At 45.3% G+C, this 24326-nt stretch overlaps 1 protein-coding gene and 1 non-coding gene across 2 annotated transcripts in view; one reads left to right on the top strand and one right to left on the bottom strand.

Annotated features, from left to right (window-relative positions):
- Positions 1–24326, top strand: part of AGPAT1 (1-acylglycerol-3-phosphate O-acyltransferase 1) — a 93244-nt gene that overhangs the window by 27345 nt on the left and 41573 nt on the right. The gene's annotated exons all lie outside the window — the stretch shown is intronic.
- On the bottom strand, positions 12171–12245 carry TRNAP-CGG (transfer RNA proline (anticodon CGG)). The gene has a single exon. It is a non-coding gene; the product is annotated as a tRNA-Pro (tRNA).

The following is a 24326-nucleotide window of genomic DNA, read 5'->3' as shown; positions in this document are numbered from 1 at the left end:
GTTCCTACACTGGAAAACCTGTTCATTTGATAGAGGGCAGCTGATACAAAATTTTACCTTACAAGCCTCACCTACTTTCTGCAGAACTCGGTGGGCACCAAAGGAAGTATTGGCGGACACCATGTTACCCACTAGCATCATGTTGGGAAATCCTGGCTTCCTCAGAAACGTAACCACTAGTGGTGGTGATGGAAACCATCATCAAGTCACAGCTGATTCATGGCAATCCTGCAGAGCAGATGTGTTGAACTCATTTGTTATGAGGGCTGGATCTGACATAATGTCACTTTGTTGGGCCGGTCCAAGTATGCCATAAAATGTAACACAAGGTATCAGAGATATAAACTTTATAGAGATGATTTCAGATGCCAAATGCCAATAGCAGGGTTAATTGGATTAGGTATGATATGCAGAAGGGTAGTAGGTGTGGAGGTATCACCATTGGTAATGAGATAGGAAATCTAGGTCTCAGTTTGGTCCAGGAGGATGAAAAGAATTAGTGGGCATAAGTCTGAAGATGTGAAAGCTCACAAAAGCTCATACCCTGCCAAAAATATTGTTAGTCATTAAGGAGCTACTAGTCTCTTGGTCCCTTCCACTAATAAAGATTGCAAGCTGCCCTGTTAAGCTTCTTTTATTATTTTTATTTATTAGAACTGGAAAGGGGATCTCTCCAAGTGAAATAACATGGTGCTTTCAGACTGGACAAAATCCACTCACTGCTAATAATAAAATAAATAAAAAAGTTTAAAAATAATAAAAAGTTTAAAAATCGGGGGGGGGGGGTAATATGAAGAGTGGAAGCCAGTGAGATGGGAGGGGAGAAAGGGAGACCACATGTTGAACTGGAATATATGGAACCATAAATGTATTTTTTTTAAATACTTAGCCATCTACTACCACTCATTAAATCATGGAATCCAATCCAAGCATTGTAATTGCTAAACGGGGTCTTTTAAAAAGAAAAGAAAATCCCAGCTATGAACCTAGAAAACTAATCTTTTTTAAAAGAAACCTTTTCAGAATAAGCCAAAATAATTTCCCAAAAATCCCATTATCCCAGATGCATCTTCCCTCCCTTTCCTTTTTAACGTGTGTGTGTCTGTGTGAGAGAGAGAGAGACTCAAAGTAAAGAGCACAGCAGGGCTTGTCACAAAAATATACCTCTCCCCCCACCACCACCAAAGTGTGTATACACAAGAAAGCGTATACCTGGAATAAAACTCTGTTGGTCTAGAAAGTCCCACAGGACTCCCTTTTCTTGCATCCTTCCTTCCACTTCCCTCCTGTCCTCCTTCTCCAAATGAGGGAAGATACGTTTGGCAACGCAGGAGCAGTCCCAGTGGAGGATGCAAGAAGCGGGGGTGGGGGGGAGTCCTTTCTCTGGTGCGCCTGTGTGCACTCTCTTTTTCCTTCCCCTCTCAGAGTGGCTTTTCCACACAGTAGCAGTAGCGGCCTGGAGAAGGACGCAGGGGACAGTCAGTTGCTCCCAGGCCAGATACCAGCCCCGCAGGAGCTGGTTACGGCTCACGGGCCGCACATTTGGCAACCCTGCCATAGATTTTCCAAGGCAAGAGATGGAACGGTGGTGGTTTGCCATTGCCTGCCTCTGCATAGCCACCCTGGACTTCTTGGGGGTCTCCCATCCAAATGCTGACCAGAACCAACCCTGCTTACCTTCTGAGACCTGACAAGATTGGGCTAGTTGGGCCATCGAGGTCTGGGCCTACACATCACCTACTACCTGATCCTTCACTGGAGCTACTGGGGACTGAATCTGAGACCTTCTCTTTGCCAAGCAGGTGCTCTACTGCTGAGCCATGGCTCCTCGATGAACATAAGAGCTGTGCTGAGTCAGACCAGTGGTCCCTCTAGTCCAGCATCCTTTCTCACACAGTGGCCAACCAGTTCCTCTGGAGGACCAACAGCAGGGCATAGAGGCAGTGGCCTTCCCCTGAGGTTGCCTCCTGGCTCTGGGATTCAGAGGTTGACTGCCTCTTAACCTGGAGGTTCCCTTTGTTAACAGGGCTAGTAGCCTCTCTGGTAGGCATATCCTCCAGAAATAATATCTGTGGTACCATTCTGTGCATTGAAAGAAAATCCCAGGAAACAATTTCCCTCTCAGCTGTTCTGTCCCTGCCCTGCCCCCTTCTCTGTCTGTTTTATGTGGCGAAGGCGAACAATTGCTTCCATTCTTGCTCCAGGCACCTGGATGTGTCACAGAACATAACTCATTCTCTGGTTGGTTTTTTTCCCAAACACACATGAGCCCCAAATGCTGCATTCACACACAATCTCTCTGCCTAAAATGCATATTAGGACTCACAGTGTCGCTCTTGCTCTTAACCATTGAAAGTTAAGAAATCCCATTTTTGCCGTGAATAATGAAGACGGAGTCCTGACTCAGTGCAATGAGCCACAGCATCTAGAGGTGAGATGTGAACTCCAATCCTTCTGTATCTCAGCCACTTTTCCTTCTCTCAGTATCCTGCATGGTTTCTTTCTCATAGCGGAAGCCATTTTCTGATCTTTGTTGGCACCTGGCTTCCCAATCCCCAGGTCCGAGCGGGGGATTCCCCAGTTTTACAGGCTTCCCCCCACCCTCAGCCAGCTGGCCGGCGGAGAAAGCTCCTCCCCCACAGCCGCCTTGTACCTCTAGATCTTGGGCAGGACCTGCAAACAGGTCCCGTTTTAAAATGTGTGTGTGCCTTTAATTGGAGCAGGAAGTACTTCATGGGGAAGGGTTAGCAACAGCAGACCTCCTGAGAGTGCAGCCCCTCTGTTTTGCTTTCCTTTTGGTCAAGTGAGTGTGTGTGTAAAAGAGCAGCGTAGCCCCTGTACTTTCCAGACCTGGTTGTGCAGGCACCAGAGACTCCTGCTTTGTTCTACTGATTCAGACCAACACGGCTGCCCACTTGCACCAGAGACAGTTAAGCGTGTGTGTGAGTGTGAGAGAGAAAACAGGGGGAGGGGAGGGAACTCTATTATTCCCTATGGAGACTTATTCTCATAGGAAATAATGGAGAATTGATCCACAGGTATCTGGAGCTCTGGGGGGGCTGTTTTTTGAGGTTGAGGCACCAGGGCAAGTGGCAAAATAGAACTGAAAACTGCCAAAGAGTTGAATAATAAGTATGATTGGTTTCAAATGCAACAAATAAAAAGCTCGGTGGAGAATGATATTAAAACTGAAGGAATAAGGAAAGAGCAAACAGAATCGGAAAAAGTTCTGCTTGGAGACAATGATAAATTAATTTCAAAAGTATACAAATTACTTCTACAGTGGTCTACAGAAGATGAAGTAGTGAAATCTCAAATGATTAAATGGGCAATTAATGTAAATAAAGAAATACAGATGGAAACTTGGGAATATTTGTGGAAGAACTCTATGAAACTTTCAACATGTCAAAGTATTAAAGAAAACTGTTTTAAGATGATGTATAGATGGTACATGACTCCTAAAAAATTGGCAAAAATGAATAACAAAATGCCAGACAGATGTTGGAAATGTAAAAAACACAAAGGTTCTTTCTACCACAGATGATTCAGCAAGAGATTTCTAAGATCTTGGGATATGAATTTAACAAAGGTGCAGAGACTTTTCTGTTGGGACTACAAATGGAAAAAATTTCCAAAAGAAGATAGAACTTTAATCTGGTACTTGCTCTCAGCTGCTAGGACATTGTATGCGCAGTTGTGGAAGCAGGAAAAAATACCAGAGAAATGGGATTGGATTGTTAAAGTTATGACATGGAGTGAAATGGATACGTTAACAAGAACTTTAAATGACTATGATTTAGAAGTATTTAAGATGGAGTGGAAGAAGTTCAGAAGATATGTAGAAAAAGAATGGAAAATAAAGGGATATTGGACAATTTTTGATAATGATTAACTAAAAGTGGGAGGAGGATATGAATGTGGGTTCTTATTAATTAGGGGTACCTTTTATAATGAAGGTTTGAATATAGTACACCGGCGGGGGTCAAGTAATGGGGGGAGGGGGAGGTAGAAAGTAATATATGGGAAAGGGAAAAAGTAATTATTAATGTTATAAGAAATTGAATATATTGCCATATGTTACTAATAAAAAAATTTTTGAACCAAAAAAGAAATCCTACGCAGGGGTGTCAAACTCAATTGTTAGAAGGGCCAGATTTGACCCAAATGGGACTTCGTGGGGCCAAGCCATGCGTGTCATAAAATGCATTGCCACGTAGTGGAGATATAAACTTTATAAAGGATACGGAGAAACACAATTAAATATATTATTTTTAACTTAAAATACAAACGTGCTTAAAACTCTTGTGACATTTTTTTAAAATGGAAAGGAAGGGGGATGCTGGGATTTGGCAAGGCCGTTTTTAGAATAAAACATGAAGAAAAAGCACAAGGATCACAGCAGAAACTAAAAATATAAACTAAAAATATAAAATGCTCTGTGCCTGGGAAAACATAAAATGGTTAGGTATTGCAAGCTTCTCTCCCCACCCACCCCAGTGTACTCAGATTGGCAATGGCTCTCTCCAATATAATATCCCCCTTTGGATGTGGATTCCCAAGTTATAGTACTCACTAGGCACCAGTTTATTCATCAGAGACAAGCTGGCTCAAAGAAGCAACCCTTTATTTTCAGGGAGCTTCAACTAACCATAAAAGCTGCAAAATACAGCCTTAGCCCCAGTCCATTGAAATACATTGCAGCACAAAGTTGCAAGGAAAACATAGAATGGATTTTCTTTTAAAATCTGTGGGTTTGACCTCAATGGGAAATCCATTCCATGTTTTCCTTGCAGCTTCCGATGTGGAGCCAAGCCTTCTCCAGCGCCTCCTTCGAAAGATAAAATGCACATTGCGGCTGGCAGGACCCAGGCGCAGTGCACTGTGATTGCACTGGGGGGGAGACGAAGGGAAGGGAAAGGAGGGGCGAGCGGAGGAGGCAGGCAAACTAGGCACCTGCCTGGGGCACCAGGAGGGGGGAGCCCAATTCAGTACCCCCACCCTCCTAGCACCCTAGGCAACCGCCTAGTTTGCCTAATGGGTGAGCCGGCCCTGCTTGTGTGCTAGAAGCTAAATTCTCTGAGCAGCCAGTTAAAATGGGTGCAGTTTAGAGGGAACACTATTCCATAGAAAACAGTGTTCAGCCTCCGTACTTTGACTGATTGGGCAAAGGAGAGGGCAAGATACCAGGAGACTGCTTGGCATCTGTTAAAGGAATGCATGTCCATTTTTCTTAAGGGTTTTTTTTTTATGAGTCAAGGGATTTGACTGGAGAAAATATATGTTTGGGTGACATTTGCCGTCAAATTTAATATCTAAATAAATCTAGAATGCCAAGTATCAAATAATTTGGGGTTCCATACCTTCCCCCGAGGCGTATCCAGCTTCTGAGCAACACATAAATTGGTGCATAGCTACTGGCCCGGAGAGACACCCCCCCCCCCTTATGGGAACTTCCTTCATTCCTGTTGTTTGTGACTGAAGGCGGTGGATTTGCAAAAGAATTATTCAAAGGAATGCTGACTCTCCGTTGCGCTATCCTGGCTGGATAGGTCTGTCCTCCTGTCTGTCTGGCTCATCTTTTCTTCCTTTAATGCCATCAAAGCAGCTAAGATCTTGTGTCAATGGATTCCATACTTGTAATTGTGTGCGATAAGGATGCGTAAGCTGATTTCCATAAGTTTAATTGTGCATGTCGTTTGAGGATAAGCTGATCCAGCCATTTCCATTTCTCTCTCTGCTTCGTAGCTTGTGGATGGTTGTCTGCTTCTGTCTACCTCACTTCTGTCACTGCGGTCAACTCTTCTCTTATTCATTTTGATATGCTGATCCCATGCGACTCACAGACTGTCAACGTACAAATGAGTATAGGGAGCCGCCGTGGTGCAGTCTTTAGGGTGTTGAACTAGGGATCTGGGCAGGGCTTTTTTGTACCAGGAAATCATTTGCGTATTAGGTTACAAGCCCCTGATGTATCCAAGCCCTATATGGCCTAGGACCTGCCTACCTTAGGGACCGTCTCTCCCCACATGTTCCCCAGAGAGTACTGAGATCGGGCTCTCAAAACCTGCTTGTAATCCCCGGGCCAAAGGAGGCCCGTCTGAAATCCACCAGGGACAGGGCCTTTTCGGTAATGGTGCCTTGCTGGTGGAACCAGCTGCCAGAAGAGGTGAGGGCCTTTCGGGACCTTGGGCAGTTCCGCAGGGCCTGCAAGACAGCCCTCTTCCGGCTGGCCTATAACTAACTGACATTGGAAACTTTATGGAAGGTTGTAGTGTATCATTTGGCAGATCGCTTGTTCTATATGTTTTATTATTTCACTGTTTTAAATTGTCTAAATTGATGTATTTTTAAAGCCATTGTTGTAAATTGATGTATTTTAAAGCCAGACTTTGTTAGATTTTATATGTTGTGAGCCGCCCTGAGCCGCTTCGGCGGGAAGGGCAGGATATAAATTGAAATAAACTGAAACTGAAACAATCCTCCAAGAGCTTACAGGGGTCTGTGACCTAATATGCAAATGAGTTCCTGCTTTTTAAAAAAGCCTTGGGAGTTGCTGAATGTAACAGTCTGCTGTATTTCAACAGACTTCTTCAGACTAACACAGGAAAATAAAAGTAAGGAACAAAGCAGTCTAGGGGGTGGAGTTTTCCTCGAATCCTCCAAGAGCTTACAGGGCTCTTAGTACAAGGCCTACTATAAGCTCCAAGAGGATTGGCTACATCAGGGGTATATGGCCTAATATGTAAAGGATCCTGGATCTGGGATGCCTGAGGCTGAATCCCCCCCACTCTGCCATGGAAGCTCATGGGGTGGCCTTGAACTAGTCACTCTCCTGACCTACCTCAGAGGGCTGTTGTTTCTCACTTTTCCATTTTTATATTATTATTATTTCTATATTGCCCATAGCGGAAGATCTCTGGGTGGTTTACAACAGATATAAAACAATAAAATACAATAGATAAAAACATGAAACATTAAAAAAAATAATTTAGGATAACAACAAAAGCATTAAAGAACAATAGACGTGAGCCAAAAAAGATCTGACCTAAAGTGAAAGAAAAATACCTGGCTAGTTGGATCAGACCCCTGCATAGCCAGGGAGATCTTTAAAGGCCTCTGCAAAGAAGGCTGTCTTTTAAGAAAAGAATTTTTAAAATTGATTTTTAATTTTTTAAGAAAGTAATAAATACAGCATTATGGTAAAGGATTCAAAAAATCACTATTGAAGTTAAAAAGCTGTTGTCAAAAATGAAAATAAAGCTAGTTTCCAATATTCTGTAATGCTGATATAACACATAGTAGTTATTTTTGTCGGTGCAAAGCCAAGAGTGAAAAATCCAAAACCTGTTGGAACATTTCCATGCCCTTCACGTGCTCCTATTTCCTTTCCAATAAAAGGAAGCCACTTTTCTAATAGTGTAGACTTGGACACAGTAGAGTGAGTCTTCACAATGTCATTTGTTAACTTATCTAAAATGAAATATCCCTGGATGTTGAAAAACCAGGGTTGTACTTACGGAAGATCTCTACTCTTCCATTTTATTGCTGTGGTGTGTTTCACAGCTGTGAACAAAGAGAGCTGTCTTAACCTAGTGCTGGAAAAGATGGCAAATTTGACACCAGGCAGGCCACAGCAGGGAGGTTGTTCCAAAGGCACAGGGCCACCACTAAAATGGCCCTACCTCTAGTTGCCACTCTCTGAGCCTCTCGAGGGGTTGTCACCCAGAGAAGCTGCCATCATGAGAATGATGTTGTAATCAAGCCTGGATCCCCAGTGTGTTCCAAGCAGGATACAAACTTGTAAGTAACATCAGAAATGGCATCTGTTTGGAGGGAAGGCGCTGTGGCTCAGTGTTAGAACATCTGTTCGGCATGCAGAAAGTTCCAGGTTCAACCCCCAGCATCTCTCGAAAGGATGAGGTAGAAGGTAATATAAGACCCTGGAGAGCTCCTGCCAGTCAGAGTATTTACTTCTTGATTTTATACCGTCTTCTCCCCAAGGGGGACTCAAAACAGCTTGCGTAATTCTGCCCTCTCCCAAGGCTGTTCTGCTCAAGAGCAGTTTCTGTCAGAGCTCTCTCAGCCTCACCTACCTCACAGGGTGTCTGTTGTGGGGATGGGAAAAGGAGATTATAAGACTCTCTGAGAATCCTTTGGGTAGGAAAGGGTGGGATATAAATCCAATCTCTTCTTCTTCAGACATCTTCAGACACAGAGTCCAGTTCAGTTTGAGCCATGTGTATGTATGGGAACTGGCATAATAATAAAAACTTGACTGGTTTCTTGTAAGGAAGGACCATGGTGATACCTTAATTCAACTAGCCATCCTTTGATATTCAATCTCACTTCTCATTTTCTGGCAGCGATTTTCATAAATTTAATTACTTGTGTGTGAAATGCCACCACCCCCTCTCTTTTTAAAAAAGTTCTGAACCTAATGACTCTCCATTTTAATATACCACTGCGACCTCTCCCAGAAGCTTTTCTCACTGTCCATGACATCTGGTTCTTACAACTGTGTCCTTAGGCCTCTGTTCAACTTCCTGAACCGCCCCCCCCCCCCCAAATACATCCTGAGCCCACTGCTGGAGATTGAGGGGGGTTGTTTCTTCTGTGCATTTTCATCCAAACAAAAGTCTGAATGGTTCCCCCCCACCCCATCGCTACTCTCAGGAATTTGATCCAGCAGGTTTGACCAGGCTGCCTATGGGGCTCAGGCCTTGAATGACCCAGGTAGAGTATCCTATTAAAATTAGCATACTAGCACACAAACAGATTAATCCACCTTCCTGAAGCTTTGTACGTCTGTCGACAGCCCTGTGAGGGAACGGAAGCCAGACATCCTGCCCGTCTCCTGCCCGTCTCCTGCGCTTCCTCGTACCTTTGTCATTGCCCCAAGGGGAAGACTAACTAGGTCATCAGTGTGTGACCATCGGTGGGCATGGTTATTTATCTTTATTTATTTAATTAGATTTTTTACTTGCTCTCCTCTGCTACTGCAGGCCTTCAGGCGAGTAGGTTGATAAAACAACACTAAATAGATTACAAAACAGTTTAAACAGTCAACAATGGTCAGATGGCATAATAATATCATCTAATTAGGGACATTTAACCAGATCAAAAACTTGGGGGGAGGCCCACAAAGAGAAGTGGGGGGGGGGGGCTGTCCGATGGGATTGTTTTTCTCCTCAGTCATAGGCCTCAACTGTGGGCCTGGTGGAACAGCTCAGTTTTGCAGGGCCTGCAGAACTATAAAAGGTCCTGCAGGGCTCGGATCTCAGCTGGAAGAGCATTCCACCAGACTGGGACCAACACCAAAAACGCCCTGGCTCTGATCAAGGCTAATTGGATGTTTCTCAGTCCAGGGATCACTAGAAAGTCTTTTTTTCTGGGAGTATAATGTTTTTGGTGGTGAGTATACCAAGAGAGGTGGACCCAATGGTGTGCTGGTCCCAACCATGTAGGGCTTTAAAGGTTAGGCACAGGAGACTTGAGAAGTGGCCAGTGGTAGTTAAGGAGTCTTATTTACTTACGATGTTCATAACCTGCCTTTCTGCTTTCATAAGAACCTAAGAAGAGTCCTGCTGGATCAGACCAGTGGTCCATATAGTCTGGCATCCTGCCTCAGACAGTGGCCAACCAGTTCCTCTGGAGATCTAACAGCAGGGAATGGAGGCCAAGGCCTTCCCCTGATGTTGCCTTCTGGCTCTGGGATTCAGAGGTTGACTGCCTCTGAACCTGGAGGTTTCCCTCAGTTTCTGTGGCTAGTAGCGACTGATAAACATATATCCTTCATGAATCTAATTCCCTTTTAAAGCTGTTTATTCCTGTGGTCATCATTATATCCCCTGGCAGCTAATTCCACATCTTAATCACTCTCTGTGTGAAGACAAGAGAGTGATTTTTTTTGTTCCTGCCTCACAAGGGCCACCAAGGCAGCTAACAATTTAAAACACGTGATAAAATCACATTTTAAAACCATTAAAATCAACCCCTCCAACACACATCATTAAAACTAGTTAAAACCAGAGTTAAAGAAGACATGAAAACAGCAATTAAAGTTGGTCTGGAAGGAGGGATTGCTGAGGGAATGCCAAACGAAACAACAACAAAAAAGTCTTCCCTCACTGGTGGAAGATGGCAACAGAACAGGAGAGGCAAATCCTCCTGGAAGAGAGTTCAGGAGTTTTGGTGCCACAAATGAGAAGGCGCTCTTTTGGGTACCACCTGCCTGAACTCAGATGGCTGAGACACCTGAAGCAGAGCCCTCAAAAACAACTGTAGTGGTTGGGTTTGTTCATAAGGGAGTAGGTGTTCTTTCAGGTATGCAGTTCCAACCCATAACCCATAAAGCATAAGTGCCACATAGAATAAACGTCAGATGTATGAGAGCCATAAGACATGAGCAAATATTACATGTCTTTATTAAAACTCCTAATACTTTATTTGTACAGAATGATAAAATACATAGGTATATATTTTACAACATGACCATGTTAGAAGGAGACTTAAAAAAAAAAAAAGCTGGGAATAACAGTCTCCATAAGACCAGCACAGGGAAAGGTTAGGGATTTATTTTTTTGGCCCCAGTGAGAAAAGGAAACGTGCATGTCCCATATAAATCATTGACCACTATTTGCATCATTATGAATCTCTATTTGCCTCTATTTGGTTATTAAATACAGCTCCCACAAGAGCTATGAAAACTCTTGAATTCCATCCCTCCTTCCAGTGGCTCCCTCGGTTCTCGTGCTCACCTGGAATATTGTGTTCAGTTTTGGGCACCACAGTTTAAGAAGGATATAGACAAGCTGGAATGGGTCCAGAGGAGGGCGACGAAGATGGTGAGGGGTCTGGAGACCAAGTCCTATGAAGAAAGGTTGAAGGAGCTGGACATGTTTAACCTGGAGAGGAGGCGGTTGAGAGGTGATAAGATCACCATCTTCAAGTACTTGAAGGGCTGTCATTTAGAGGATGGTGTGGAATTGTTTTCTGTGGCCCCAGAAGGCAGAACCAGAACCAGTGGGTTGAAATTAAATCAAAAGAGTTTCCAGCTCAACATTAGGAAGAACTTCCTGACCATTAGAGCGGTTCCTGAGTGGAAAGGCTTCCTCAGGAGGTGGTGGGCTCTCCTTCCTTGGAGGTTTTTAAACAGAGGCTAGATGGCCATCTGACAGCAATGAGGATCCTGTGAATATAGGGGGAGGTATTTGTGAGTTTTCTGCATGATGACGAGATGACCCTGGAGATCCCTTCCAACTCTATGATTCTATATATACATACATACACACACACACATACATAGTGTGTGTGTGTGTGTTTATATTTTTATTCAATAAAGGGAATCCTTTTGGCAGGTGTCTCAGCCAAAGAGTTCAGCTTAGCAATGTTACATCACGTTTTTATCGATCAGGCTGATCCACCTACCATGACATTAAAATCTCCCCTTCTTAAATCATTGAGCATACTCAATTGTAATGTCTTTGTTTTCCTTTACACGCATGTACAAGAAAACATATTTGCCAGCACTTTTTAAATTAATGGTGCTTTGACCCCACCAGCAATAAGATATTACAAACCCATGCTTCAAGCCAAAATTTAAAACCAGTGGTTCAGGGTTCCTTTTCCAGAGACTTAACGAGCAAAACAAGCTATAAATTTCAAATAACAAGAGTTCCAAGGACGTTATCAGGCATTATCTGATGAAGATAACACAGCGAGTTTTTTTACTATAGCAGGTTAATGAAGAAGATATATGTTAAACTCCAGATGGTCCTATGGACATCCCTTCTATTCCTCTAATTGGTATAACAGCTGTTTAACTTAACAGCCTTAGTGAGGACTAGCTTCTAATAGTGTGCCAAGCTTTGCTGGCAAGCAATCTCAAAACACAGCTACTTGTCCATGAAAACAATTACATGGTGCATTTATTGCTTTTGGCCAGATTCAAAGCTTATTAAAAGTGGTCTGCCTCTTTTCTTATAAGCGCCCCGTGGCGCAGAGTGGTAAAGCTGCAGTACTGCAGTCGGAGCCCTCTGAACTTATGAAGCTGCCTTATACTGAATCAGACCCTTGGTCCATCAAAGTCAGTATTGTCTTCTCAGACTGGTAGCGGCTCTCCAGGGTCTCAAGCTGAGGTTTTTCACACCTCTTTGCCTGGACCCTTTTTTTGGAGATGCCGGGGATTGAACCTGGGACCTTCTGCTTCCGAAGCAGATGCTCTGCCACTGAGCCACCATCCCTCCCTCTGCTTACGACCTGAGTTTGATCCCATCGGAAGCTGGTTCAGGCAACCGACTCCAGGTTGACTCAGCCTTCCATCCTTCTGAGGTTGGTAAAATGAGTACCCAGCTTGCTGCGGGAGAAAGCGTAGATGACTGGGGAAGGCAATGGCAAACCACCCTGTAAAAAGTCTGCCGAAAACATTGCAAAAGCAACGTCACCCCAGAGTCGAAAACGATTGGTGCTTGCACAGGGGACTACCTTTTTACGTCTTTTCTTCTTTTGTTAGAGAGTTCACATCTGAAGTTCAGGCTTGTTCTTTTTGCTTACTCATAAACCTGAATCATAGAATCATAGGGTTGGAAGGGACCTCCAGAGCCATCTAGTCCAAGCCCCTGCACGATGCAGAAAACTCACAAATACCTCCCCCCAGGGCTTTTTTTGAACAGGAACGCAGTTCCAGCTGGCTTGGTGTCAGGGGGTGTGGCCTAATGAATCCCTGCTGGACTTTTTCTATAAAAAGCCTTATGTTGAAACAATGGTGACATCATGGGGTGTGGCGTAATATGTAAATGAGTTCCTGTTTGGCTTTTTCTACCAAAAAAGCTCTGCCTCCCCCTAAATTCACAGGATCTTCATTGCTGTCACATGGCCATCTAACCTCTGTTTAAAAACCTCCAAGGGAGGAGAACCCACCCCCTCCCGAGGAAGCCTGTTCCACTGAGGAATCGCTCTAGCGGTCAGGAAGTTCTTCGTAATGTTGAGCCAGAAACTCTTCTGATCTAATTTCAACCCATTGGTTCTGGTCCTACCAGAACCACAGAATACAATTCCACACCATCTTCGATATGACAGCCCTTCAAGTACTTGAAGATGGTGATCATCTTCAATCACCCGATCTGACTTATTAATCAACATGAGGCTATTAACAATATTCTTGGGGGGGGGGGGGAAGGGAGGTTCTTGACCTTCCTAGCAGCAGCAAGACCCTGCTCTTTTTGTTCCCTCACGCTTCCTTGAATGGGCAGGGCTACGGGTAGTCAGGGCCCCATTCAAGGATGCGGGCCAGGCTGCTGCCTCCATTGCCCATTGGCTAAGATGGCCCCTGGTCCCACATTAGGTGCAAGGGAACTAATTTCTCAAGCATGGGGGAGCCCCAGGTTTGGATCAGGACCGCAGATTTCCACCCTCCCTGTGCTATTTCTCAACTCCAAACAGCTCTGGGTGGGTGCTATTTTGTACATGTAGCCCGTAAGTCCACACACAGACCCCTGGTGGGGCAAATGGCGTGCTGATTTGGTCAAGAAAACGGGGGAGGGGAGCTGAAGCCCCCTCTCCCCCTGTGCTGTGGTCCCTCTGAAGGTCGAACTCTTAAAAAAAATGACATTTAAACAGAAGTCGTCTGATATAAAGTTGGAGCAGTGCAGTCTCCACCCCAGTCCTCTGCCTGAAAGACTTAACCCAAGCGGGCTTCTGAGTAAAAATAAAAGTTGGATGTCTGTGAGGGAAACAGAAAAAGAACCGTAACTTTAACCTACTCACAGGGTTAGAGGAATAAAGAGGTTCAGAAAAGCGAATGGCATCTGTTTACAGGTATAGCACAGCTTTACTGGGCCTAGTTATTTATAAAGCTACAATTGACAGTTTAGGACAGGGGTGTGAAATGTCTGGCTGTGGGCCAGAACCGGTCTGCCCAGGGCTTTAATCAAGCCCACTGGGCTCTTTTCTCCCCTCCCCCCCTCCTGTCCTCACATTTTGAAGCTTCAAGCCTGCCGAAATTCCCAGCTCCTTCTTCCTTGTCTTTGGAGGCTGAAGCAGGAAGCGATTCTGGGCTTGCAATTTTTGGAGTCGTCTATCTGGGCACAGAGACCTCAATGGAAAATCCATTCCTAGTTTTCCTTGCCAGCTTTGTCTGTGCTGCGGTGTATTTTAAATGGAGTGGAGCTCAGTTTCATTTTTCAGCATTTATATGGCCCGTGAGAAGCTGTTCATTGCTGGAGTTGTGTGATCTTGCAAATAGGGTTGATGCTTCGAGCCAGTATGTCTCTGCCGAATGGACCTTAGAACTGGTGCCTAGTGAGTCCTCTAAGCTGGGAACCCACAGCCAAAGGGGAATATTATACTGAAGAGCCATTGCCAACCTGAGTAAACCTGGGAGCAGGAGGAGAAGCTTGCGATGCCCAGTCATTTCATGTTTTCCTAAGCCCAGAGCATTTTATATTTTTGGTTTCTGCTGTGATCCTTGCACTTTTTCTTGATATTTTATTTTTAAAATTGCATTGCCAAATCCCACCAGTTTGGTGTAGTGGTTAAGAGTGGATTCTAACCTGGAAGAACCGGGTTTGACTTCCCCCTCCTTCACATGCAGCCAGCTGGGTGACCTTGGGTCAGTCACAGTTCTTGCTCCAAGCTGTTCTCTCAAGAGCAGTTTTCTCAGAGCTTTCTCAGCCCCACCTACCTCACAGAAGGTGTCTGTTGTGGGGAGAGAAAGGGAAAAGAGATTGTAAACCACTCTGAGACTCTCAAGTGAAGGGCAGAATATAAATCCAATTCTCCTCCTCCTCGTCTTTCTCCTTCTCCTCCCTTCTTTTTCTTTTTGTCTTCTTTTCTCTTGGCTTACAATCTCCTTCCCTTCCTCTCCCCACAACAGACTCCTTGTGAGGTAGGTGGGGCTGAAAGAGCTCTGACTCAGAGCTGCTCTTGAGAGAACAGCTCTGCAAGAACGCTGACTGACCCAAGGTCACCCAGCTGGCTGCATGTAGAGGAGTGGGGAGTCAAACCCAGTTCTCCCAGATGAGAGGCCGCCACTCTTAACTGTTGTACCACACTGGCTCTTGGTCCCCTGTTGTTGTTTTTGTTCTCCAGCCCACTCCTCCCTTTCTCTTGCCCTCCTGGGTCTCGCTCAGGCAAGTCTTCCTCATTTTGGTTGCACAACAGAAAGGGCAGTGAGACCTTCTGTCTCCCAGCTTGTGGCCGTCTTTCCCCTCTGAGAGCCCTGAGCATCTTCTCAGCCCCAGGAGCTGGGTCCAGAGGCAGAGAGCCCTGCCTTTCCTGATGCCACCTCTCGGTGCCTAATCCTGCCCACGGGAAGGCCACCACCCAGTGGCCCTGCCCGCCCTCGCTGAGACAGCCTTTCTCAAGCACTCTTTCTTTCCCTGGTCCTCGTCGACTTCTCTCTGATGCTAGACCAGCTTTGCTGGAATCCGCCACCCAGATTCCGGGGCTGGGTAAGTAACAAGTTCCCTCTGGGCGTGCAGCTAAGCCGCCCACATTGCTGAAGCAAGCTGGTGGCGTTACTGGTCTCTCTTGCATTCACCTGTGCTCTCTCTGTGTGTCTGTGGACAAGTAAAATGCTCTTCTCGCTGGGAGACAAATTTCTCACACAGGTACTTTTTCGGGGGGGGGGGGGGTAAATATTGTGCCAAGGCGTATCTCTGCCGCTGAATTCTGTGCTGGGTCTTTTGCTTACAGCTGGCATGGTATCTTCTACAGCAAGGGTGGCCAACGGTAGCTCTCCAGATGTTTTTTGCCTACAACTCCCATCATGGCTAATGGCTGGGGCTGATGGGAGTTGTAGGCAAAACATCTGGAGAGCTACCGTTGGCCACCCCTGTCCTACAGAATCCTGGGAACTGTAGTTTCAGGAAGTCTTAGAATTCTTAGCCCCCACCCCCCATGCATTACATTTTGAGATTCTTTGGTGAGAGGAGTTTGGTCCCCTGCAGCGTGCGCTGTCTCGCTAAGGATCAGCTGTCTTGGACAGGAGAAACTGATGGAGCCATGGCGGAAGGAAAGGCCTTTCTTTTCCATGAAGCACAATGGTTGTGCCTTCCTCGGCTTCTCTACGCTGTCCAACTTAAGAGCTTTGCCTCCCTGGCTTAGAATCATCAGCTTGTACCCTTTGGAGAGACCTGCTGCCGGAAACACTCACTGGCCATCTGGTTTTTGGCTAACACTACGGCAGTGATTCCCCCCCATTCCCGCAACCTGGTTCAACAAAGTTCTGCTGTATCGAAATACCTTTTGTTTGTAGCCTTCAGTGCGTTGCCTACTATAACACCTCTCTGTTCCACTGAGTAATTGCTGAAGTTCATTTTGGAGAATCTTTGGGAATGTGAGCTCCCCCCCCCCCCCCCGCTTTCCCTTAGATGTTGTTACTTTGGAAGCAAAGTCTTAAGTATCAGATAGATCCAGGTGGGCGGCCGTGTTGGTCTGAAGCAGGAGAACAAAGCAGGAGTCAAGGGACACCTTTAAGACCGGCAAAGTTTTATTCAAAATAGGAGTCGATCGCACCTTTATGACCAACTTAGTTTTATTCAGAACATGTGCTCTCTAAACTCACTTCGTCAGACGAGGAGTCTGCCAGATTCTGAATAAAAACTAAGTTGGTCTTAAAGGTGCAATCGACTCCTATTTTGTTCTACTACTTCACACTAACACGGCTGCCTACTTGGATCTATCTACAAAGTTTTATTCAGAATGTAAGCTTTCGTGTGCTAGGAGCGCACTTCGTCAGGCGACAGGGCGGAATGCCAAGCAGGCATAAGTATAGAGAAAGTGGGCAGTGAATTAGTATGCAGAATCGTGGAAATGGGTTTTTTTAGCAGATTAAAAGAATCGCAAGTTTGGGTCTGGTGATTATTAGTTTGGGCTGAAAAAAAGAAGGCAATAAAGAAGGCGGCAATATCGGATATTTTATATCTTGGGTGAGTTGGCAGTCACTCAGGAGGGAGAGTCCCCTCTCCCCAATTAAAATCCCTGTTGTACGTTTAATTTTTTAAAAAAGCCTGTGCTGCGTATCTATAACAAATCGGCATGCCAAGCAGTCTGGGGGCGGAAAGCAACAAATGCAGGGGTAGTGATGGAGAGAAGTAACTAAAAGACAATTTGCAAAGTAACTAAAAACCAATGGGTTGTAAGCACAAGCAAGCAGCAGCTTGTGAAAGCGCCAGCCATCAAGATAAGGTCAGTTGAAGCAGCAGGCGTGCAATACCCAGTCAGTTTGAGTTCAGCAACCCAATGGAACAAGGTGTCCGTTTCTGGAATAACTTTGGAGGCAAGCAAGCTAGCCTTAAGTCTCTTGGGGCAATGCTGAGAAGAGTTCTGGTTCTGATTCAATTCTGAGAAGTCTCTTGGTGCTTGGGGGTGGGAGGGCTTCTAGTGATGGACCTCCTGATGGCACCTGGGGGGTTTTTGGCCACTGTGTGACACAGAGTGTTGGACTGGATGGGGCATTGGCCTGATCCAACAGGGCTTCTCTTATGTTCTCCTGTGACACAGAGTGTTGGACTGGGTGGGCCATTGGCCTGATCCAACATGGCTTCTCTTATGTTCCAAATCGACTGGGAGTCACAATTCATCTCGGGACCTATCTGTGTTTTCCCCAGGAGTTCAGGCCAAGGCAGATGTGCAGGATGATGCACAACTGCTTTTGCACAGATGAACCTGGTCATGTTCTGACATTGGCTGGAGGGACCCCACCTAGGCATACTTGCAGTGATGGAAGCAAGTTTTTTTTGGGGGGGGGGCGTTGCTAGGGATGCCAGCCTCCACATTGAATCTGGGGATCCCCTGGAATTACAGCAGAGACCAGTTCCCTAGGAGAAAATGGATGCTTTGGAGAGTGGAGTCTGTGGCATTTTACCCTGCTGAGGTCCCTGGCCTCCCTTTATCTCCAGTTCTCCAGGAGCTTCCAACCCCTACCCCGCCATTCCCTGCTGGCAACCTTAAACACTTAGACAAGACAGGGCCTTTTCAGTTTTGTCCCCGCCCCCCTCCCAGAGTGGTATTCCTTTCCCCGTGAAGCTTTTTTTCTTCTTTTTAAAGAAAAACTCCATTCACCTGGAAAAGTGTTCAAGCTGACTTACAAAGGAAAAAGAACTAAAATGACCTTGCATGATAAATCCTAAAACAGTAATTCCGGAACCATCAAGTGAACACCAAACAAATATGCATTCTCAGTTTTATCACTCCCTTCAACAGTGACGGCTTTTCTTTTGGTTTCTGGTTTCTCTCCATTACGCTGTCCATGTTCGGCACTTTGGTGTGTCTCAATTTCTCGATTTGTTGCCAGTGTGTGTTTTGAATTTTTGATGGTGAGCTGCAGGTGGACTAGCAGCAGGAGTGCCTGCACAAAGCCCTTGTGTTGGCATTCAAGACGATTCTGCCGAAATTAATTTTATTCATTAAAATGTATCCCCATGAAGGGCACTCAAAATAGCTATTATCGTAAGTCCAAGTGAAGGTTTTTTGTTTTCCACAAATACGTATGTTATGTCCTCATTCTGCCCTTCCTTCCTCCCGGGATAATTTTTTGCAACTGCAGCATTGCCAGTGTGGTATCGAGCAGTGGCCTCTAATACGCTGAACATGAGTCAACAGTGTGATGCGGTGGCTAAAAAGGCAAATGCAATTTTGGGCTGTACCAACAAAAGTATAGTGTCCAGATCACGTGATGTGATGGTATCACTTTATTTTGCTCTGTAAGACCTCACTTGGAGTATTGTGTTCAGTTTTGGGCACCACATTTTAAGAAGGATATAAACAAGCTGGAATGGGTCCAGAGGAGGACAGCAAAGATGGTGAGGGGTCTGGAGACCGAGTCCTATGAGGAAAGGTTGAAGGAGCTGGGCATGTTTAGCCTGGAGAGTAGGCGGCTGAGAGGTGATAAGATCACCATTTTCAAGTACTTGAAGGGCTGTCATATAGAGGATGGTGTGGAATTGTTTTCTGTGGCCCCAGAAGGTAGAACCAGAACCAGTGGCTTGAAATTAAATCAAAAGAGTTTCTGGCTCAACATTAGGAAGAACCTCCTGACCATTAGAGTGGTTCCTCAGTGGAACAGGCTTCCTCGAGAGGTGGTGGGCTCTCCTTCCTTGGAGGTTTTTAAACAGAGGCTAGATGGCCATCTGACAGCGATGAAGATCCTGTGAATTTAGGGGGAGGTATTTGTGAGTTTCCTGCATTGTAATAATAATAATAATAATAATAATAATAATAAATAATAATAATAATAAATTTATTCTTATATCCCGCCCTCCCCCGCCGAAGCGGGCGGCTCACAGGACATGGGTTACACTATGATTACAATAAAATACAATCATTGCAATAAAAGACAATTAAAATAGTTAAATACATTCAAATTAAGTTAAATAAACAATTAAAATTTATCGGCTACAGATTTAAAGTGCTACAGTTCAATATATGTGTAGGATGGCTAGGTGTTATTACCCGGGTTCCATCTTAAACACAAGTTGACAGAGGGTGGTTTTGCAAGCCCTGCGAAACTGATTTGTTCAGGGAGTTGGACTAGATGACCCTGGAGGTCCCTTCCAACTCTATGATTCTAATTTGGAGAACCACGTGAGGCCAGCTGGGTGACCTTGGGCTAATCAGAGTTTCTTTCTGAGCTCTCTCAGCCCCACCTACCTCAGAAAGTGCCTGTTGCGAGGAGAGGAAGGAAAGGTGATTGTAAGCCACTTTGTAAGTCACTCACAGAGGTCTGAGAGGAGCAGAACAGAGCAGAGCAGCTCTCATAGCTGAGACAGCTGGAGAAGTTGCTGAGAATTTCTGAGTTTTGAAAGACTTCATTCTGAGGTTTGTGGGGCTGCCAAAAATTCTGAGGTGTGATAGCTGGGGAACTGCTGTTTCTTTGGTCTTTGTTTGCTCCTTGTTTGGTTGAGTGGGCTAAAGGAGAAAGAGATTGAGATTGCTGCTGATTGCTGAGGAGTGCCTCTGCTCCACCCTCTTTACATTTTAAGCTGCGCCTTGCCAAAGGCACGAGCCTTTGGCGCAAGCCGAAGGGCGAGAGCTAAAGGGCTCTTGGCTTGTAGCTCTTCGCCTGGGGGCTCCCTAAGGACCAGGAACCCAGATCCCTGATTTCCTTGTTTTCCCAATAAGGTAAGTTGACCCTCCAGAAGGGGAGCCACTTAAACAAACTGAATTTAAAGAGGACTGTATATTTTATATATAATGAAGATAGAATGCCAGCAGGGGGGTGGGGGCTTTCCAGTGTTTTGCACTGAGTGTCACACGTACGACTATCTGCCCAAAGGACAGAAGTCTTGGGTGTGTGCTCGATGCAAGGAGCTCCTGGTCCTCAGGGAATGAGTTCGTACCCTTGAGGCCGAGGTGTCTGCCCTGGAGAAGCAGAGACGGTCAGTTAGGCACTTGGGGAAGACTCTCGGCGTATTAGATGAGCCCCACTCTGAACGTAGCAGCCCCGTTGCTGCCAGAGAGCGTGAGGGTCGAGAGGGAACAGGGCACCGTGCTGAGGATAAGGGGAATGCACCCTCAGAAGGGACCTCTTCTTCGGTTGGTGAGCGGAAATCCTTTCGCGCCAAGGAACCATCCCTGGGCAGGGGGAGGGGGGGGGAGTTGGTAGTTGGTGATTCGATCCTTAGGCAAGTAGACAGCTGGGTGGCGAAACCGCGTACTGACCGTATGGTGACTTGCCTGCCTGGTGCGAAGGTAGTGGATATTACGCGTGTAGTAGATAGGCTGATAGACAGTGCTGGGGAGGAGCCTGTGGTCGTGGTGCATGTTGGCACCAACGATGTGAGGAAATGCAGTCGTGAGGTCCTGGAGGAAAAATTTAGGCTGCTAAGTGGGAGACTTAAGGCCAGGACCTCCAAGGTAGCCTTCTCGGAAGCGCTACCTGTTCCACGTGCAGGGCAGGAGAGACAGGCACAAATTAGAAGTCTCAATGTGTGGATGAGACGATGGTGTAAGGAGGAAGGGTTTAAGTTTGTTAGGCACTGGGATGCTTTCTGGAACAAGCAGGAGCTGTACAAAAGAGACAGTCTCCACTTGTCCCCGGATGGAACCAGGCCGCTGGCGCTTAAAATCAAAAAGGTGGCAGAGCAGTTTTTAAACTAAAACTTGGGGGAAAGCCAACAGGAGATGAAATGTCTCTGGTTCGGGAGGACTCGTCTCAAAGAGATGAAGGGTTGGCTGCTATTTTTCTACCGGGTAACGGACCAGAGTTGTCCACTGTGATGGTGACAAACAGTACGGACTATCTGCCAGAGTCTCGAGGCGGCAGGAGGAAGGTGGCGGGCCTAGCTTGCCTGGGAAATTATAGATGTTTGTATGCAAATGCTAGAAGTGTTTAAAGTAAAATTGGTGAATTGGAATGTTTAGTGCTGGGAGAAAACATAGACATTGTGGGAATTTCAGAAACTTGGTGGAATGAGGAGAATCAGTGGGACACGGTGATTCCTGGATATAAGTTATATCGGAAGGATAGGGAGGGAAGGGTTGGAGGTGGGGTGGCTCTGTATGTCAGAGAGGATATACGGTCCAGTAAGACTGTCAGAGAATTAGATTCACTTTTAGAAATGCTTTGGGTTGAAATAGAGGGCCCAAAAGAAAATTTAACTATGGGAGTTTGTTATCGCCCACCAAATCAAAGGAGAGAGGACAATTATAATATGATGGAAGGCTTAAAGATAGCGGCTAAACATAAAAACTGTGTCGTAATAGGTGGTTTTAACTACCTGCAGATTGATTGGGTCAATATGTGTTCTGGTCGAGAGAAAGAGATTGAGTTTCTTGATGCTCTCAATGACTGTGCTATGGAGCAGATGGTCTCAGAACCTACCAGGGGTGGGGCGATCCTGGATTTGGTCCTAAGTAATGCCCAAGACTTGGTGAGAGATGTAAAAGTGATTGCACCGCTTGGGAGCAGTGACCATAATGTTATTGATTTCACCGTTTGTATAAATAGGGAGTTGCCCAAAAAGACCGCCACAACCATGTTTAACTTTAAAAGGGGTAAATACACTGAAGTGAGGAGGCATGTGAGGAGGAAACTGAAAGGAAAGGTAAATACAGTCAAAACCCTTGAGGAAGCTTGGAGACTATTTAAAAATATAATCCTAGAAGCTCAGATAAAATACATACCACAAGTTAGGAAAGGCACAAACAAGCATAAGAAAAGGCCTGCATGATTAACAAACAAAGTAATGGAAGCTGTAAAAGGTAAGAAGGACTCCTTTAAGCGGTGGAAAACCAGTCCAAGTGAGATTAGTAAAAGGGAACACAGGCTGTGGCAAATCAAATGCAAGACTGTGATCAGGCAGGCAAAAAGGGACTATGAGGAGCATATTGCAAAAAACATAAAGACCATCAATAAAAATTTCTTCAAATATATTAGAAGTAGGAAACCAGCCAGGGAGGCAGTGGGGCCCTTGGATGACCATGGGGGTAATAGGATTACTGAAGGAGGATAGGGAAATGGCTGAGAAGCTGAATGAATTTTTTGCCTCCGTCTTCACTGTGGAAGATGAGAACTTTTTGCCCGCCCCAGAACCACTAATTTTGGAAGGGGTGTTGAAAGACCTGAGTCAGATTGAGGTGACAAAAGAGGAGGTCCTACAACTGATAGACAAATTAAAAACTAATAAGTCACCGCATCCAGATGGCATACATCCGAGAGTTCTGAAAGAACTCAAAGTTGAACTTGTGGATCTTCTAACAAAAATCTGTAATCTTTCATTGAAATCTGCCTCCGTTCCTGAGGACTGGAAAGTAGCAAATGTCACCCCCATCTTTAAAAAGGGTTCCAGAGGAGATCTGGGAAATTACAGGCCCGTCAGTCTGACTTCAATACCGGGAAAGTTGGTAGAAACCATTATCAAGGACAGAATGAGTAGGCAAATTGATGAACACGGGTTATTGAGGAAGACTCAGCATGGGTTCTGTAAGGGAAGATCTTGCCTCACTAACCTGTTACATTTCTTTGAGGGGGTGAACAAACATGTGGACAAAGGAGACCCGATAGATGTTGTTTACCTTGGCTTCCAGAAAGCTTTTGATAAAGTTCCTCATCAAAGGCTCCTTAGAAAGCTTGAGAGTCATGGAGTAAAAGGACAGGTCCTCTTGTGGATCAAAAACTGTCTGAGTAATAGGAAGCAGAGAGTGAGTATAAATGGGCAGTCTTCGCAGTGGAGGACGGTAAGCAGTGGGGTGCCGCAGGGCTCGGTACTGGGTCCCATGCTCTTTTAACTTGTTCATAAATGATTTAGAGTTGGGAGTGAGCAGTGAAGTGGCCAAGTTTGCGGATGACACTAAATTGTACAGGGTGGTGAGAACCAGAGAGGATTGTGAGGAACTCCAAAGGGATCTGTTGAGGCTGGGTGAGTGGGCGTCAATGTGGCACATGCGGTTCCATGTGGCCAAGTGCAAAGTAATGCACATTGGGGCCAAGAATCCCAGCTACCAATACAAGTTGATGGGGTGTGAACTGGCAGAGACTGACCAAGAGAGAGATCTTGGGGTCATGGTAGATAACTTACTGAAAATGTCAAGACAGTGTGCGTTTGCAATAAAAAAGGCCAACGCCATGCTGGGAATTATTAGGAAGGGAATTGAAAACAAATCAGCCAGTATCATAATGCCCCTGTATAAATCGATGGTGCGGTCTCATTTGGAGTACTGTGTGCAGTTCTGGTCGCCGTACCTCAAAAAGGATATTATAGCATTGGAGAAAGTCCAGAAAAGGGCAACTAGAATGATTAAAGGGCTGGAACACTTTCCCTATGACGAAAGGTTGAAACGCTTGAGACTCTTTAGCTTGCAGAAACGTCGACTGCGGGGTGACATGATAGAGGTTTACAAGATAATGCATGGGATGGAGAAAGTAAAGAAATACTTTTCTCCCTTTCTCACAATACAAGAACTCGTGGGCATTCGATTAAATTGCTGAGCAGACAGGTTAAAACGGATAAAAGGAAGTACTTCTTCACCCAAAGGGTGATTAACATGTGGAATTCACTGCCACAGGAGGTGGTGGCGGCTACAAGCATAACCACCTTCAAGAGGGGTTTAGATAAAAATATGGAGCAGAGGTCCATCAGTGGCTATTAGCCACAGTGTGTGTGTGTATGTGTGTGTGTGTGTGTATATAATAAATTTTTTTGGGCCACTGTGTGACACAGAGTGTTGGACTGGATGGGCCATTGGCCTGATCTAACATGGCTTCTCTTATGTTCTTATGAAATGTAAAGAAAAATGGGGTATAAAAATCAGCTCTTCTGCCTTGAGAACGTATTGCTGTAAGAACTGCAGTGGGGAGGGAAATGCACTATTTAGGAACACTTTCC

The sequence above is a fragment of the Heteronotia binoei genome, chromosome 5, assembly GCF_032191835.1.
Source record: "Heteronotia binoei isolate CCM8104 ecotype False Entrance Well chromosome 5, APGP_CSIRO_Hbin_v1, whole genome shotgun sequence".
NCBI classification, from domain to species: domain Eukaryota; kingdom Metazoa; phylum Chordata; class Lepidosauria; order Squamata; family Gekkonidae; genus Heteronotia; species Heteronotia binoei.
This window is presented reverse-complemented; position numbering and strand designations above follow the sequence as displayed.